Source organism: Pelophylax lessonae (assembly GCF_965119305.1).
Source record: "Pelophylax lessonae genome assembly, chromosome: 5".
NCBI classification, from domain to species: domain Eukaryota; kingdom Metazoa; phylum Chordata; class Amphibia; order Anura; family Ranidae; genus Pelophylax; species Pelophylax lessonae.
The window spans coordinates 33759602-33776160 of NC_138772.1; the positions used below are offsets into that span (position 1 = coordinate 33759602).

Below are 16559 nucleotides of genomic sequence, written 5' to 3' on the forward strand. Positions count from 1 at the left end.
GAAAATCTTTCCGATCCAGAAGTGGTTAAAAACCACTGGCAAATGCTTTGAGCTCCCACTTGGCGCCCGTCCTCGCGCAGTCCGCATGTAAACATTTCTGTAATGAGAAGACAGGCGAGGTCACGAGCGGATGGTTAATTTATGTTTCCTGAGGAGCTTCAATTTGCTGTAAAGAGTCTGCGTAAATATTGTGGTTTTCTTCTATTTTCATAATGACATATTTCTGGTCTCCAGGAATTGCTTCAATTGGTGTAACGCAGAGAATGTTTGATTTTTAAATCCCGGGAGTGCGTCATCCCTGTTTTCCCTCATTCATGCACTACGTGCCGTATTTAAAGTACACCTGTCATCAGAGAAATATGAAGGCTCCTATTGTTGACCTCCTTCCGACAATGCTACTTGCCTGGCTGTGCCTGGCTTCAGGATTTACTGAGTCTCTGACCTGGAATAAGGATCCACATAGTTGGCCACGGGCAGATCTTAGGACAGGAAAGGGAGCATTCCGTACCATGAAGGGTAGATTGGAGAAATGTAGAATTTTAAGCGTTAATTTTAAGGATTTGCCCCCTTAATGACCAGGCAATTTTTTTGCGATTTGGCACTGCGTTACTTTAACGGACAATTGCGCGGTTGTGCGAATCTGTACCCAAATAAAATTGATGTCCTTTTTTCCCCCATAAATAGAGCTTTCTTTTGGTGGTATTTGATCACCTGTGCGATTTTTATTTTTTGCGCTATAAACAAAAAAAGAGCGATAATTCTGAAAAAAAAAAACTATACTTTTTACATTCTGCTATATAAAATTCCCCCCCCCAAAAAAAAAAAAAAAAATTTAAATCACATTTTTTTAACATTTTAGGCCAATTTGTATTCTGCTACATATTTTTGGTAAGAAAAAAAAATCGCAATAAGCGTATTTTGATTGGTTTGCGCAAAAGCTTTTGAGTCTACTAACTACGGGAAAGATTTGTCATTTTTATTGTTTTTTTTTTTTTCGGATTCGGCACTGCGTTACTTTAACGGACAATTGCGCAGTTGTGCGACGCTGTACCTAAATAAAAAAAAAAAAAATTCCCCACAAACAGAGCTTTCTTTTGGTGGTATTTGATCACCTCTGCGATTTTTATTTTTTGCGCTATAAACAAAAAAAGAGCAACAATTCTGAAAAAAAAAAAAAAAACAATATTTTCACATTCTGCTATATAACATTCCCAATAAAAAAAAAATAAAAATACATTTTTTCATCCTTTTAGGCCAATTTGTATTCTGCTAAATATTTCTGGTAAAAAAAATCCCAATAAACGCATTTTGATTGGTTTGCGCATTTTTTGATTGGTGTAAAAGTTATCGCGTCTACAAACTAGGGGAAAGATTTATGTCATTTATATTTATTTATTTTTTACTAGTAGTGGCGGCGATCTGCGTTTTTTAGCGGGACTGCGACATTGCGGTGGAGAGATTGGACCCCTAACTGAGATTTATGGGGGGACCAGTGACTTTACTAAAATTACAAAAAAATATATAAATTTTTCACATTCTGCTATATAACATCCCCCCCAAAAAAAATTTAAAAATCAAACTTTAACATTTTAGGCCAAATTGTTTTCTGCTACATATTTTTGGTTAAAAAATAATCGAATTAAGCGTATTTTGATTGGTTTGCGTCTAACTTCAGGAAAGATTTATGTAATTTTTATTGTTTTTTTTTTTTTTTTTACTAGTAATGGTGGCGATCTGCGATTTTTAGCTGGACTGCAACATTGCGGCGGACAGATGGGACCTCTAACTGACATTTTTGACACTTTTGGGGAGATTAGTGACATTACTACAGTAATCGGTGCTAAAAATATGCACTGTTACTATAATAATGACACTGGCAGGGAAGGGGTTAATACTCTGGGTGATCAAGGGGTTAAATGTGACCCTAGGGGCGTGTTTCTAACTATGGATTTTTAGCGGGACTGCGACATTGCGGCGGACAATTCAGACACTATGCCTCATACACTCGATCAGATAATCGTATGCAAAAAATCGCTTTCGAATTGATCGCATGACAATCTGATCGTTAGCACACAGCTTTCGACAGCCGATCGCGGCAATTTCATCCAACAAAATCTGAAGGGACAAACAGGAAAACTTTTTTCGTAGGATAGCCTAGCTAACGACAATTGTTTAATCAGTACAGTATGCGTCCGCTAAAAAACGATCGACAAAGACCGCGCATGATTAGAAGCATGAAAATAGCCTGGAAAAAGCCTGGCTGCCATTGTTTTTATTTTGCACTATCCAATACGTCGCTACCCAACCAGGAAGCTTTTCCAGAACCATACGAAAAAAAAATCATATGTTTAGTACACATTGTTAAATTCGATGCTAGCATCATGCAACAAAATGCGAACGATAAGTCATCCGATTATCTAATTGTGTGTACGAGACACTTTTTGGGGACCAGCGACACCAATACAGTGATCAGTGCTAAAAAAAAATGCACTGTCACTGTATAAATGACACTGGCAGGGAAGGGGTTAACACCAGGGGCGAGTGCTTTTTAACTGTGGGGGGGGAGTGGATGCACTAGAGGAAAAGAGAGATCTTGTGTTTCAGCTAAACTAAGCTGAAACACAAGATCTCTCTTTTCCTCCCTGACAGAACAGCGGTCTGCTTTGTTTACATAGGCAAACCACCGTTCTGCCATTCCACCAAACGATCAGTGGGTCTCGGCGGTGATCGCAGCCAATCACAGCGGCGCGCATGCGCCCCTGATATCTCATGCACAAACGTACATGTGATTGGGTAGATTCCCTCAAGTATGCAGATCAGGACCTCATGTACTCCGCCCACTAACTTCCAGACACTTCTAGATCCAGGGGGAGGTAACAGAGCCCTGCCCTGTAGAGCCACCCAGCCTGACCTGAAGTAACCCAACCTAATTACAAACTCACACAGCTACCACGAGTCATTACATAAATTTACCTACACTGGTTGCACACTAGAGGGTGCTACATATGTAATCCTAATCCTTAGGCAGGCATGTAAATCAGGCAGATATGTTTACAAAATGAAGGTACACCTTTGGTTGTATTCGCTTTACTTTAGTGTGTTTTGAGGCTCCCAGATAGCTCTACAAGATACGTGAACATACATTTAGGGGGTTTAAACTTGTCAGAAATTAATAAGTAGTTAATAATATCTCGCTGGGCCGTCTCCATTATGTAAGAAATTAATAATATCTCGCTGGGCCACCTGCATTATGTCAGAATGTTTATACTGCTCTGAATATAACAGTGTCTATTTATGTCAATAAGCAAAGATCTGTGCGGAAGGAGAATCTCAACTTACTTCCATAAATCAATATGTAGCGAATTCTTTGTATTGATTCATTTCTTTTTAAAAGCATATACCAATCTTAGTGAAAACAGTCTACAGTATGGAATATATATAAGAATATTTATTCACCAGACATGTAATCACAATAAATGATCAAACTTGAGATGACACAAAAAGATAACTTTACAAAAATACAAACTTCAAACAATTAATGCAATGTGATGTGTAGCTCAATAATGAAAGTAAAAATAAAGCAAGATTATGTTTTCTCCAGGTATAGTATAAACCATCAATGAATGTTCTATATAATCAGACCACAATTGTCTGCGCAATGCACAGCCTGATAGTCACTCCACTGCAGATGAAGCGAGAATATGCTATGCAAAACGTGAGACTAATACGCCAATATGTGCTAAATCTGATATTAATAAAAATGTATAAAAACAAAAATCATCTCTTAGAGAAAAATATACATATGGTTTATACGGCTGGGATTGTACTCTCGTTACCCTTTAGCATGAAATGTAAAACATTTAAGGAAGTACATAAACAATATTGAATAATAATCAAATAATTAGCAAGGGATATTTACCATATTTAAAATAGCTGCTAGCTTAGAATGGTCGTTACCAGAGTCCTTAATATGGCTGCATTTCCAAGATGGTGGCCAATTAGGGAGGAGTTTCGTTTGGCATCCCTCAAAGGTTCAGATACATGATGGAGCGAAATGGAGTCTGTGTAGATGAGTCTATGCATGGCTGTAGTAGCGTGTATGTTGTATGTGTGATGATGTATATTGGACAAATATCATGTGTCCCTCTATCATCTGAGTTTTCCTATTTATATGGTATAGAACAAAGGACTATTAAAATTACCATACGTTAAACCCAGAAGGAGTGACATTATCCCCATTGGCTGGAACATCCTAACTATTAACTGGTGATGTCATTGGGTGACACCTCTTGGTCAACCAAAATATTAAAATTAAATGATGATACCTCCATATTTAAGAGTATCATAAAATAACATAAAATGTAACCATGCTCTCATCTATTACATGTCCATTTAATATCCACCGTGTATCTAAATAAAGAATTAATCTTGGTAACACCATTCTAATATTTAATATATCTTATTTAATATATATATATATATATATATATATATATATATATATATATATATCTTGGAAATTACTTTTAAAACCTAAGACTTCAATTAGTAATAGTCAGTCACCAGAGATGGCACTCTTGTATTGCTCTTAGGTTCAGTATGACAGCATCATTTACCTATAAATAAACTTTGAACCTTATATTGACAAAGAGCTTACAATCCAGACCTCCTAGACTGGACACCTGGCAAGGCCAGAAAAGTTTTATGATGCTTTACCACTTACAAGAGCTTATTTACTGAAGCCTTACCAAACATGCAGTGATGAGTCATCAAAATCAGTAAAGTTAGAATTTAGCAAAATATATGAAACAATTATAATATATAACGTTTTCCTACATATTTATGTATGTTATTCATATATATATTTCAGTGTTAATATTCCTTTACATAGGATTATAATATATCTGTAAATCTTATTTTTAAATGAGTTTAAACACAGAATACCTGACCAGTGTTTTATGATTACCACATAGACAAGATTATCCTGGTATAGCGTCAGCTAGACTTTATCTTAAAGAAAGTCAACAGACTATTTATTTATTACCTTAGGTCAACACAGCATGTTTGGGGTAAACCTGTTTAAGAATTTCCTGAACAGGCACTTTTAAAGGAGATTTAACCTTTCAGTAACCTAACAAAAATTGATGTCATTGCTTCATATTTCTATACAGAACAAAATATAACATTTCATTTCTATTTGTAAATTTAACCTCATCAAATAAGCCTGACAAACTGGACATGGGTTTCTTTTAACCACTTGCTCACCGCCCTATAGCACATTTACTGCTACAGGGGGGCAGCTATGCGCAGGTTTACGTATACAGTATATATATATATATATATATATATATGAGATCCTGCACTTCTGCAGGAATTCTGTGTATTCTGTGTCTTTGCAAAGCACCCTGCCAGGCCCTCTGCCTGGTGATTGGCCAGATTCCCTCAAGCATGCAGATCAGGACCTCATGGCCTCCCCCCTCAAACTTCAAGATGCTTCTCCAAGCTTCTAGATCCAGGAGTAGGTACCAGAACCCTGCCCTGTAGAGCCACCCAGCCTGACCTAGAGTAACCCAACCTAATTAACTCTACAAGATACATGAACATACATTTAGGGGCTTTAAACTGGACATGGGTTACTTTAACCACTTGCTGACCTCAGGATAGCACTTTAACTGCTACAGGGCGGCAGCTGTGCGCAGGTTCACGAAACTACAGTATATGAGATCCTGTACTTCATCTGCAGGGGGTGCATGCACACCACCGGCGGGCTGCTCCTGCTGTGATCATTCACAGCGGAAGCTGATCTGCACGTGCCGGCCACCCAATGTCCTCCGGCACCCGCTGATAGTCAGTAAAACAAAGAGAACTGAGATATGTTTATGTAAGCAAGGCAAATCTCAGTTCTGACGGGGGGGGGGGGGGGGTAGGGATGTATTGTGTGTCTCTGCAAAGCATGGACTAGAATTGATCTCTTCCCCTAAGTAAAAGTAGTACACATAAACACTGGCTAGACACACAGTTAAGCCTTTGATTGCTCTAGATGTTGAACCCCTTCCCAGTCAGTGTCATTAGTACAGTCACAGTGCATATTTTTAGCACTGATCACTGTATTAGTGTCACTGGTTCCGGCAAAGCATCAGTTAGTGTCCGATTGCTTGTCACAATATCGCAATCCCGCTGTAAGTCGCTGATCGCCACTACTTGTATGAAAAAAAAATAATAATACAAATTTCATAAACATACCCTATAATTTGAAGACGTTCTACCATTCACATAAACCAATCAATATACGCTTATTGGGTTATTTTTTTAACAAAAACATGTAACATAATACAAATTGGGCTGAATTTATGAAGAAATTCGATTTTTTTTTAACATTTTTTTTATTGGATATGTTTTATAGCAGAAAGGCGATCAAATACAACCAAAAGAAAGCTCTATTTGTGGGAAAAAATGACATAAATTTTTTTTGGGTACAGCGTCGCATGACCGTGCAATTGTCAGTTAAAATAATGCAAAAAATGGGCTGGTCATGAAGGGGGGTAAATCTTCCAAAGGTCAAGTGGTTAATAACATAAGAAAATAAAATTGGTTTGGTTACTTATGCTACTCCAAAATTTACAGCAAAATGTATTTTCAGCCCTGTTCAGATCAGGATGGTGGAGGCCGTGGTCGTCAGTCGCTCAATCTCCAATTAATTGGTGCTGCAGGTAATTTTGGCTTCAGCGCGATTGTCAAAAAAAGGTCGACTTTGAAGAATTTCCCTGTACTGTCAGAAGTCTGAGACAAGCAAAGTGCGAATAAAAAAAGCTCAAAACGTGAATTTGAAATGGATAAAGTCAAATGATAAAAAAAAAGTAAACCTAGTTCTTTAGTGGCTTTTATATGTTATAAAGGCTTATTCACACCAGGAGCATTGGGCTGCAGTGCATGTCAATCCATGTCACAACCAGGGTCGCCACCCTCCTAGTTTGCATGCGGGGATGCATGCAGGTGCCGGACTCAAAGGTTTCGATGAGGGCTGAGTGCGGGGGACTGTGGAGGGCTGAGTGCGGGGGACTGTGGAGGGCTGAGTGCGGGGGGGCTGTGGAGGGCTGAGTGCGGGGGTGGGCCATGGAGGGCTGAGTGCGGGGGGGGGCATGGAGGGGTGAGTGTGGGGGAAACTGTGGAGGGGTGAGTGCTGGGGGACCGTGGAGGGCTGAGTGCAGAGGACCATGGAGAGCTGAATGCGGGGGATCGTGGAGGGCTGAGTGGGGGGACCATGGAGGGCTGAGTGCTGGGGGACCGTGGAGGGCTGAGTTCGGGGGACCGTGGAGGGCTGAGTTCGGGGGGACCGTAGGGGGGCTGAGTGCAGAGGAACCGTGGAGGGCTGAGTGTGGGGGAAACCATGGAGGGGTGAGTGCAGAGGACTGTGGAGGGCTGAGTGTGGGGGAAACCATGGAGGGGTGAGTGCAGAGGACTGTGGAGGGCTGAGTGTGGGGGGACCATAGAGGGCTGAGTGCGGGTGACCGAGGAGAGCTGAGTGCAGAGGACCGTGGAGGGCTGAGTTCGGGGGGAAGTGGAGGGCTGAGTTCGGGGGGACCGTGGAGGGCTGAGCTCGGGGGGACCGTGGGGGGCTGAGCTCGGGGGGACCGTGGGGGGCTGAGTGCAGGGGAAACCATGGAGGGCTGTGTGCAGGGGGAACCGGGATGGCTGAGTGCAGGGGAAACCATGGAGGGCTGAGTTCGGGGGGACCGTGGGGGGCTGAGTGCAGAGGAAACCATGGAGGGCTGAGTGCGGGGGGACCGTGGAGGGCCGAGTTCGGGGGGACCGTGGGGGGCTGAGTGCAGGGGAAACCATGGAGGGCTGTGTGCAGGGGGAACCGGGATGGCTGAGTGCAGGGGAAACCATGGAGGGCTGAGTTCGGGGGGACCGTGGGGGGCTGAGTGCAGAGGAAACCATGGAGGGCTGAGTGCGGGGGGACCGTGGAGGGCCGAGTTTGGGGGGACTGTGGGGGGCTGAGTGCAGGGGAAACCATGGAGGGCTGTGTGCAGGGGGAACCGGGATGGCTGAGTGCAGGGGACCTTGGAGGGCTGTGTGCGGGGGGACCGTGGAGGGCTGTGTGTGGACCGGGGGGGGGGGTTGTTTGCCACCCGCCCAAAAGGTTTAGCACCAGCCGCCACTGGTCACAACATGCCACAGTTCACAGAGTTTTAATGACATGTAATTTTGGGATATTTCAATAAAGTTAAAACAGAAAAAATAAATGGTGCAATGTGTTGTATACACGCATCACACCACCCTTCAGTGTGAAAGCAGCCTTATAGGAAGCTCAGAACAGTAAGGATTAATTTACATTTACAGTTTGGGGGTGGTAAATCCCCACAGTTAAGATGTGTTTTTATCACCCCCGCCTCAACTGCAACTGCAGGAGTCATATGCCCTGTCATGGTTGGTGGGGGTAGCAAGTGCTCTGCGACCTTGTGCAGTACAGCAAATAAAGGGTTAAAGCAGGAAGCGTTGCGTTTCTTTCCCACCACCTGATTTAACCCCTTGGACCCCGCAGAAGCATGCAGTTGCAGGACACATTCAGAGTGGCTACATTTACATGAATGGGTCTCGATTGGCAGGCAATAGCGCCCACCATAAGTAGAATTTCTGAAGAGAATAAAATAGAATAGAAAATAAGGGAATAGAATAGAAAAGAATATAATATAATGGAAAAGACTAGAATAGAAAATAAAATAAAAGAATATAATAGATGAAAACAGAACAGAATACAAACTAAATGAATAGAAAAAGAAATTAATAAAAAAAAAGGGATAGGATAGAAAAGAAAAGAATAATATAAAACAGAACAAAATAGAATAGAAAATAAAAGAACAGAAACAAATAGAATAGAAAATAAAGGAATAGAATAGAATAAAAAATAGAATAGAATACAAAAAGAATATAGCTATCTTCTGAAATTTGAATTTCAAAAAGAATACATTTGAATTATGAATACAATAGAAAAGAATAGAATAGAAAATAAAAGGAATAGAATAAAAAGGCAATAGAATAGAATAGAATTGAATAGAAAGAATATAACCATTTCCCTAAATTCAAATAAAATACATTTAAATTTGAATAAAATAGAAAAGATTGGAATAGAATAGAATATTATAGAATAGAATAGAAAATAAATGAATGAATAGAACTGACTAAAATATAAAAGAATAGAGTAAAACAGAACAAAATTGAATAGAAAATAAAAGAACAGAATAAGTTAGAACAGAAAAAAAATAGAATAGAATAAAAAATAGAATGGCATAAAAAAAGAATAAAACCATCTTCTGAAATTCGAATTTCAAAAAGAATAAATTTGAATTTGAATACAATAGAAAAGAATAAAATTGAAAATATAGGAATAGAATATAATTAAAAAGCAATAGAATAGAAAAGAATTGATTAGGAAAATGTAACCATTTCCAGAAATTCAAATAAAATTAATTCAAACAGAATAGATTCGAGAAGATTTGAATAGAATAGAATAGAAAATAAATGAATGAATAGAATTGACTAGAATAGAACAGAAAATAAAATCATTGAATTGAAAAGAACAGAATGGAATAGAAAAAATATAATAGAATAGAAAAAAAACAATAGAATAGAAAGTATATAACCATCTTCTGAAATTCGAATTACGAATAGAATAGATTTGAATAGAATAGAATAGAATAGAAAATATTTGAATAGAAATGAACAGAATGGAATGGAAAGAATATAACAATATAAATGTTTTCCAAAATTCGAATTTCGAATAGTATAAATTAGAATAGAAAAAAATAGAAAATAAAAGAATTGAATAGAATAGAAAATAAATTAATAGAATTGACTAGAAAAGAAAAGAATAGAATTGAATAGAAAAAACAATAGAATAGAAAGTATATAACCATCTTCAGAAATTCGAATTTCAAAAAGAATAAATTTGAATTTGAATACAATAGAAAAGAATAGAATTGAAAATATAAGAATAGAATAGAATAAAAAAGCAATAGAATAGAAAATAATTGATTAGGAAAATATAACCATTTCCAGAAATTCACATAAAATTAATTCAAACAGAATAGATTCGAATAGATTTGAATAGAATAGAAAATAAATGAATGAATAGAATTGACTAGAATAGAACAGAAAAAAAATCATTAAATTGAAAAGAGCAGAATGGAATAGAAAAAATATAATAGAATAGAAAAAAAAACAATAGAATAGAAAGTATATAACCATCTTCTGAAATTTGAATTACGAATAGAATAGATTTGAATAGAATAGAATAGAATAGAAAATAAAATATTTGAATAGAAACAAACAGAATGGAATAGAAAGAATATAACAATATAAATGTTTTCCAAAATTCGAATTTCGAATAGTATAAATTAGAATAGAAAAGAATAGAAAATACAAGAAATTAATAGAATAGAAAATAAATTAATAGAATTGACTAGAAAAGAAAAGAATAGAATTGAATAGAAAAAAAAACAATAGCATAGAAAGTATATAACCATCTTCAGAAATTCGAATTTCAAAAAGAATAAATTTGAATTTGAATACAATAGAAAAGAATAGAATTGAAAATATAAGAATAGAATAGAATAAAAAAGCAATAGAATAGAAAATAATTGATTAGGAAAATATAACCATTTCCAGAAATTCACATAAAATTAATTCAAACAGAATAGATTCGAATAGATTTGAATAGAATAGAAAATAAATGAATGAATAGAATTGACTAGAATAGAACAGAAAAAAAATCATTAAATTGAAAAGAGCAGAATGGAATAGAAAAAATATAATAGAATAGAAAAAAAAACAATAGAATAGAAAGTATATAACCATCTTCTGAAATTTGAATTACGAATAGAATAGATTTGAATAGAATAGAATAGAATAGAAAATAAAATATTTGAATAGAAACAAACAGAATGGAATAGAAAGAATATAACAATATAAATGTTTTCCAAAATTCGAATTTCGAATAGTATAAATTAGAATAGAAAAGAATAGAAAATACAAGAAATTAATAGAATAGAAAATAAATTAATAGAATTGACTAGAAAAGAAAAGAATAGAATTGAATAGAAAAAAAAACAATAGCATAGAAAGTATATAACCATCTTCAGAAATTCGAATTACGAATAGAATAGATTTGAATAGAATAGAAAATAAAATAATTTAATTGAAAAGAACAGAATGGAATAGAAAAAATCTAACAATATAAATGTTTTCCGAGATTCGAATTTCGAATAGAATAAATTAGAATAGAAAAGAATAGAAAATAAAAAAATAGAATATAAAAAAACAACAGAATAGCATGGAATAGAAAGAATATAACCATCTTCCAAAATTCGAATTTCAAATGGAACAAAATAGATTTTGAATGGAGTTTGATTCGAATTCAAATGCAATTCAAATGGAATTAGAAAAAAATAGAATCGAATCGAATAAACGAAAGAATTCCAAAAAGCGAACTAAATTAATTTAACTAAACAAATTTATGTAAATAATGAATTGAAATGAAACAAATGTTTTCCTTCTGCAGATGTCCTACATGGAATGCATTAAGATAAAAACCTCGAGCTTTTAGAGCAGTGATGGTGAACCTTGGCACCCAGATGTTTTGGAACTATATTTCCCATGATGCTCAACTACACTGCAGAGTGCATGAGCATCATGGGAAATGTAGTTCCAAAACATCTGGGAAGCCAAAGTTCCCCATCACTGCATAGGAGCCACTGTTTTACCCTCCATTAGGAAGAGGTTGGACATTCCTTGTATCAAAACCTACGAAAATAGAAACCTTCTTCTAGGCACACAGCAGAGAGGGAAGTGGGTAGCAATGTATTTAGAAATGTCAATCTGCTGATAAACTTTCAGTAATCCTGCCTGCCAAGCGCAATCGCTCAGATCTATAAACACCATCGGGAACTTGGCAGAGCCGAATCCCCCCTCACTCCGGGAAATCCTCCTGACCTATATTGATGTGTATGAATCGGTGGCGGGTGGTCATTGCGGCTCCTCCAACAATACAATTATCATTTTGTATTTTCAGAACTGTAATCTGGAAATTTGGCGTCTTTTTTTTTTTAATCATCTCCCCGTGTTTGGAGATTGTATTCTGCGATTGGTGTATCTGCTAATCCAGCGGAGAAAAGATTCTCTGCGCTGATTGGCGCAAAGGTTAACCTAGTTTAGCTGCGTGTTTGAGGCCGGGGTGCGCTGCAAAGTGTTGTGAGCGTAGCGGAATCCCGAGACGTATCACTTTACATTACTCCCAATTTCAGCCCGGGGGGGCGCTCCTGACGGAAGCTGCGCTGAGCCGTCTGCGGACATCAGTGACACTGAGCCGCCCCGGCCCGCTAAACACAGATTAACTACCTGAAACATCTGCTTTACCCTGTGCTGCGAGGGCATGAACGCATCGCCGTGTCACATCACATAAAGTCGTCCTCGTGGACTTCTATAAACAGAATGACAGTTTAGAATGCTGTGTGTCTAATCCGGCACGTAGGATGCCTGGAAACAACGATCGGGTCCTAAAGCGAAACTAAACCCAAAAACAGAAATGTAATACATTCTAGCTTACCCGCTATTGAATGTGGTGGCTACATTAGTTTTTTTTTTTGCTTTATTTTCACCTGCTGCTCAGCCATTAACCACTTTACCACCGGAGGATTTTGCTGTCTTACGTCCAGGCCACTTTTTGCGATTCGGCACTGTGCGACTTTAACTGACATTTGCGCGGTCATGCAACGCCGTACCCAAACGAAATTTACGTCCTTTTTTTCCCACAAACAGAGCTTTCTTTTGGTGGTATTTGATCACCTGTGCGATTTTCATTTTGTCCGATATTAATTTAAAAAAGCGACAATTTTGAAAAAAATAACAATATTTTTCTACTTTGACAGTTAACCACTTAAGCCCCGGAGGATTTGGCTGCAAAAAGACCAGGAGGTTTTTTGCGATTTTTTACTGCATGACTTTAACAGACAATTGCGCGGTCGTGCGACACTGTACCTAAACAAATTTGGCATCCTTTTTTTCCCACAAACAGAGCTTTCTTTTGGTGGTATTTGATCACCTGTGCAATTTTTTGATCATGCGCTATAAACAAAAAAATAGCGACAATTTTGAAAAAAATAACAATATTTTTCACATTTTTTTTATATGAAATTGCCAAAAAAATGTAAAAATCTAATTTTTTTAACATTTTAGGCCAATTTTTTTTTTTACCATATGTTTGGTAAAAAAAATTGCAAAAAGCGTATTTTGATTGGTTTGCGCAAAAGTTATTGCGTTTACTAACAAAGGAAAAGATTTTTGTAATTTTTGTTGTTTTTTTTTTTAATGCGTAATTGCGGCGATCTGCGATTTCTTTTGCGGTACTGCGACATTGCGGCGGACAGATCGGAGCCTTGACTGACATTTTTTACACTTTTGGGGTTACCAGTGACATTACTACAGTAATCAGTGCTATACATATGCACTGTTACTGTAAAAATGACACTGGCAGTGAAGGGGTTAACTGTAATGGAGAGGGAGGGGTTAAGTGTGTCCTAGGGGTGTGTTTCTAACTGTGATTGGCTGTGGCTTGATGTGTAAGAACAGAGATCAATGGTCCTACATAGTAGAACCGTTTGATCATCATTCTTACACCCCTGGTGTAACGGACAATGGTAAGTGCCCGGCGGACATCAGGGGGGGTCTGTGACCGAGCGGGAGCCGAAGCGCGCATCCGGCGGCGCGCGCTCCCTCCCAAAACCCTTACAGGCTAGCTACGTAGACCTACGTCGCTTTGCCTGTGAGGGGCTGACTGCCGACGTAAATAGTCGTGCGGCAGTCGGCAAGTGGTTAACCTCGGGCAGGCAGCTGCACCCAGGCAAACCACCGTACATGTACGGTGCTCGCGAGCACAAGGCTAGGGAGCAAGCGCACACCGCCAGCGGCGCGCTCTTGCCCCTGCTCATCAGCGGGGACTCCGATGCCTGGGTCAAGCAGCTCTGATTGCCGCCTGACACCCGCGATCGCTCCCCGCTGAGAGAGAAGGACGGCCAGCTGTTGTAAACACAGCACACCTTTCTTCTCTCTGGAATGATCATAGCACACCATGTGATCCTTCTATATAGGATCACAGGTCTCCATGGTCATTTCAGAAGCCACGCCCCCCCACAGTTAGAATCACTCCCCTAGGCTCACATTTAACCCCTTGATCACCCATAATGTTAAACCCTTCCCTGTCAGTGTCATTATTACAGTAACAGTGCATATTTTAAACACGGATTACTGTAGTAATGTCACTGGTCCCCCAAAAGTGTCAAAAATGCCACTTAGGGGTCCGATCTGTCCGCCGCAATGTCGCAGTCCAGCAAAAAATCACAGATCGCCGCCATTACTAGTAAAAAAAAAAAAAAAAAAAAATGACATAAATCTTTCCTTTAGTTTGTAGACGTAATAACTTTTGCGCAAACCAATCAAGATACGCTTATTGCGATTTTTGTTTTACCAAAAATATGTAGCAGAAAACAAATTGGCCTAAAATGTTAAAAAATTTTGATTTTTTAATTTTTTTTTTGGGGGGGGGGGGGGGGGAATGTTATATAGCAGAATGTGAAAAATATATATTTTTTTTTCAGAATTGTTGCTCTTTTTTTGTTTATAGAGCAAAAAATAAAAATCGCAGAGGTGATCAAATACCACCAAAAGAAAGCTCTATTTGTGGGAAAAAACGGACATCGGTTTTATTTGTGTAGTGTCGCACGACCGCGCAATTGTCCGTTAAAGTAACGCAGTGCCGAATCGCAAAATATGGCCTGGTCATTAGGGGGGCAAATCCTTCCGGTCCAGAAGTGGTTAAAATGCTGGTTATCTTATTCTTCCAGTGTCAGTATGTTCCAACAAGTGCGGTTGCGCTCCCCCCTTTCTGTGCCCCGACTCACCGACTAGTGATGGGATAAACGCCTGTGTTTCAAAAATAATCCTCCGGTGGCAAAAAATGTTTTTTTCTTTCTTTTGTGACTCCGGCAGGTAGGTCAGAGGACCTTATATGAGTGTAGGGAGATAGAATCAGGAGAAATCCATGGTGTAATTCCCTTTTTATTGTTAAAAAAAAAACATATAAAAGCCAATTGCGCACTTACAAATCTCTCCTCTTGCATGTGAGCATGTAATGACGCCGTTCTGGTATTCAAAAGTTGCGGTTTGCGTTCCAAAGAGCGGACGTGACATAACCAGAAGTATCCACCTGCCTAATGCATTTTACTCCACCCAGGAAGCGTCCTCAGAAGCTCAGAGCAGAGAGAATTTTTTATTTTTTTTTAACCACTTGCGGACTGCCGCACGACTATTTACTGCGGCGCTCAGCCCCTACTGGGCAAAGCGACACAGGGGTACTTCGCTCACCCATGAGCCTCTAGGGGGCGAGCGCTTCCAGAGGTGCACTCCCACCCCCCGCTCGTTCACTAACATGCCGCGCGAGTGACCGGCGGCCACTCGCAATCTCCCGCTGGAGAGGGAGAAAGGCAGGCGGCTGATGTAAAGAAAGCCGCCTGTCGTTCTCCCTGATGTAACTGCAGAGACTATACAATCCTGCTATGTAGGATCATATGGCTCTGTGGTTACATCACAAGCCACGCCCCTTGACAGTTAGAATCACGCCCCTAGGGACACACTTAACCCCTTGATTACTAATAAAGTTAACCCCTTCCCTGCCAGTGTCATTTTTACAGTAACAGTGCATATTTATAGCACTGATTACTTTAGTAATGTCACTGGTACCCCCAAAAGTGTCAAAATTGTCAGTTAGGGGTCCGATCTGTCCGCCACAATGTCGCAGTCCTGCAAAAAAAAAAATCGCACATCGCCTCCATTACTAGTTAAAAAAAAACAATAAAAATTACATAAATCTTTCCCGCAGTTAGTAAACGCAATAACTTTTGCGCAAACCAATCAAAATACACTTATTGCGATTTTTTTTCACCAAAAATATGTTGCAGAAAACAAATTGGCCTAAAATGATAAAAAATTCTTGATTTTTACATTTTTTGTTTGGAAATTTCATATAAAAAAATGTGAAAAATATTGTTATTTTTTCAAAATTGTTTCTCTTTTTTTGTTTATAGCGCAAAAAGTAAAAATCGCATAGGTGATCAAATACCACCAAAAGAAATCTCTGTTTGTGGGAAAAAAAGGACGTCAATTTCATTTGGGTACAGCGTCGCACAACCGCGCAATTGTCCATTAAAGTCACACAGTGCCGAATCGCAAAATAGGCCCTGGCCTTTGAGCAGCCAAATCCTCTGGGGCTTAAGTGGTTAATTCTTCATTTTCCAAAAATGTATGAAAAAAATTTACAACTTCAAAAAAACTGGCCATGCCTCTTATTAAATATCTTCAACTGTATACTTTCCAAAAAGTGGTCCTTTGGGGGATATTTGTACTGTCCTGGCTTTTTATGGGCCTCAAGAAATGAGATAGTCCATCAGTACATCAGGATTGATCAATTTTTAGATATATACCATAGTTTGTGGACTCTCTAACTTTCC

At 38.6% G+C, this 16559-nt stretch overlaps 1 protein-coding gene across 1 annotated transcript in view; it reads left to right on the forward strand.

Annotated features, from left to right (window-relative positions):
- The window catches only part of CRHR2 (corticotropin releasing hormone receptor 2), a 512276-nt gene that overhangs the window by 208411 nt on the left and 287306 nt on the right, over positions 1-16559 (forward strand). The window lies entirely within an intron of this gene.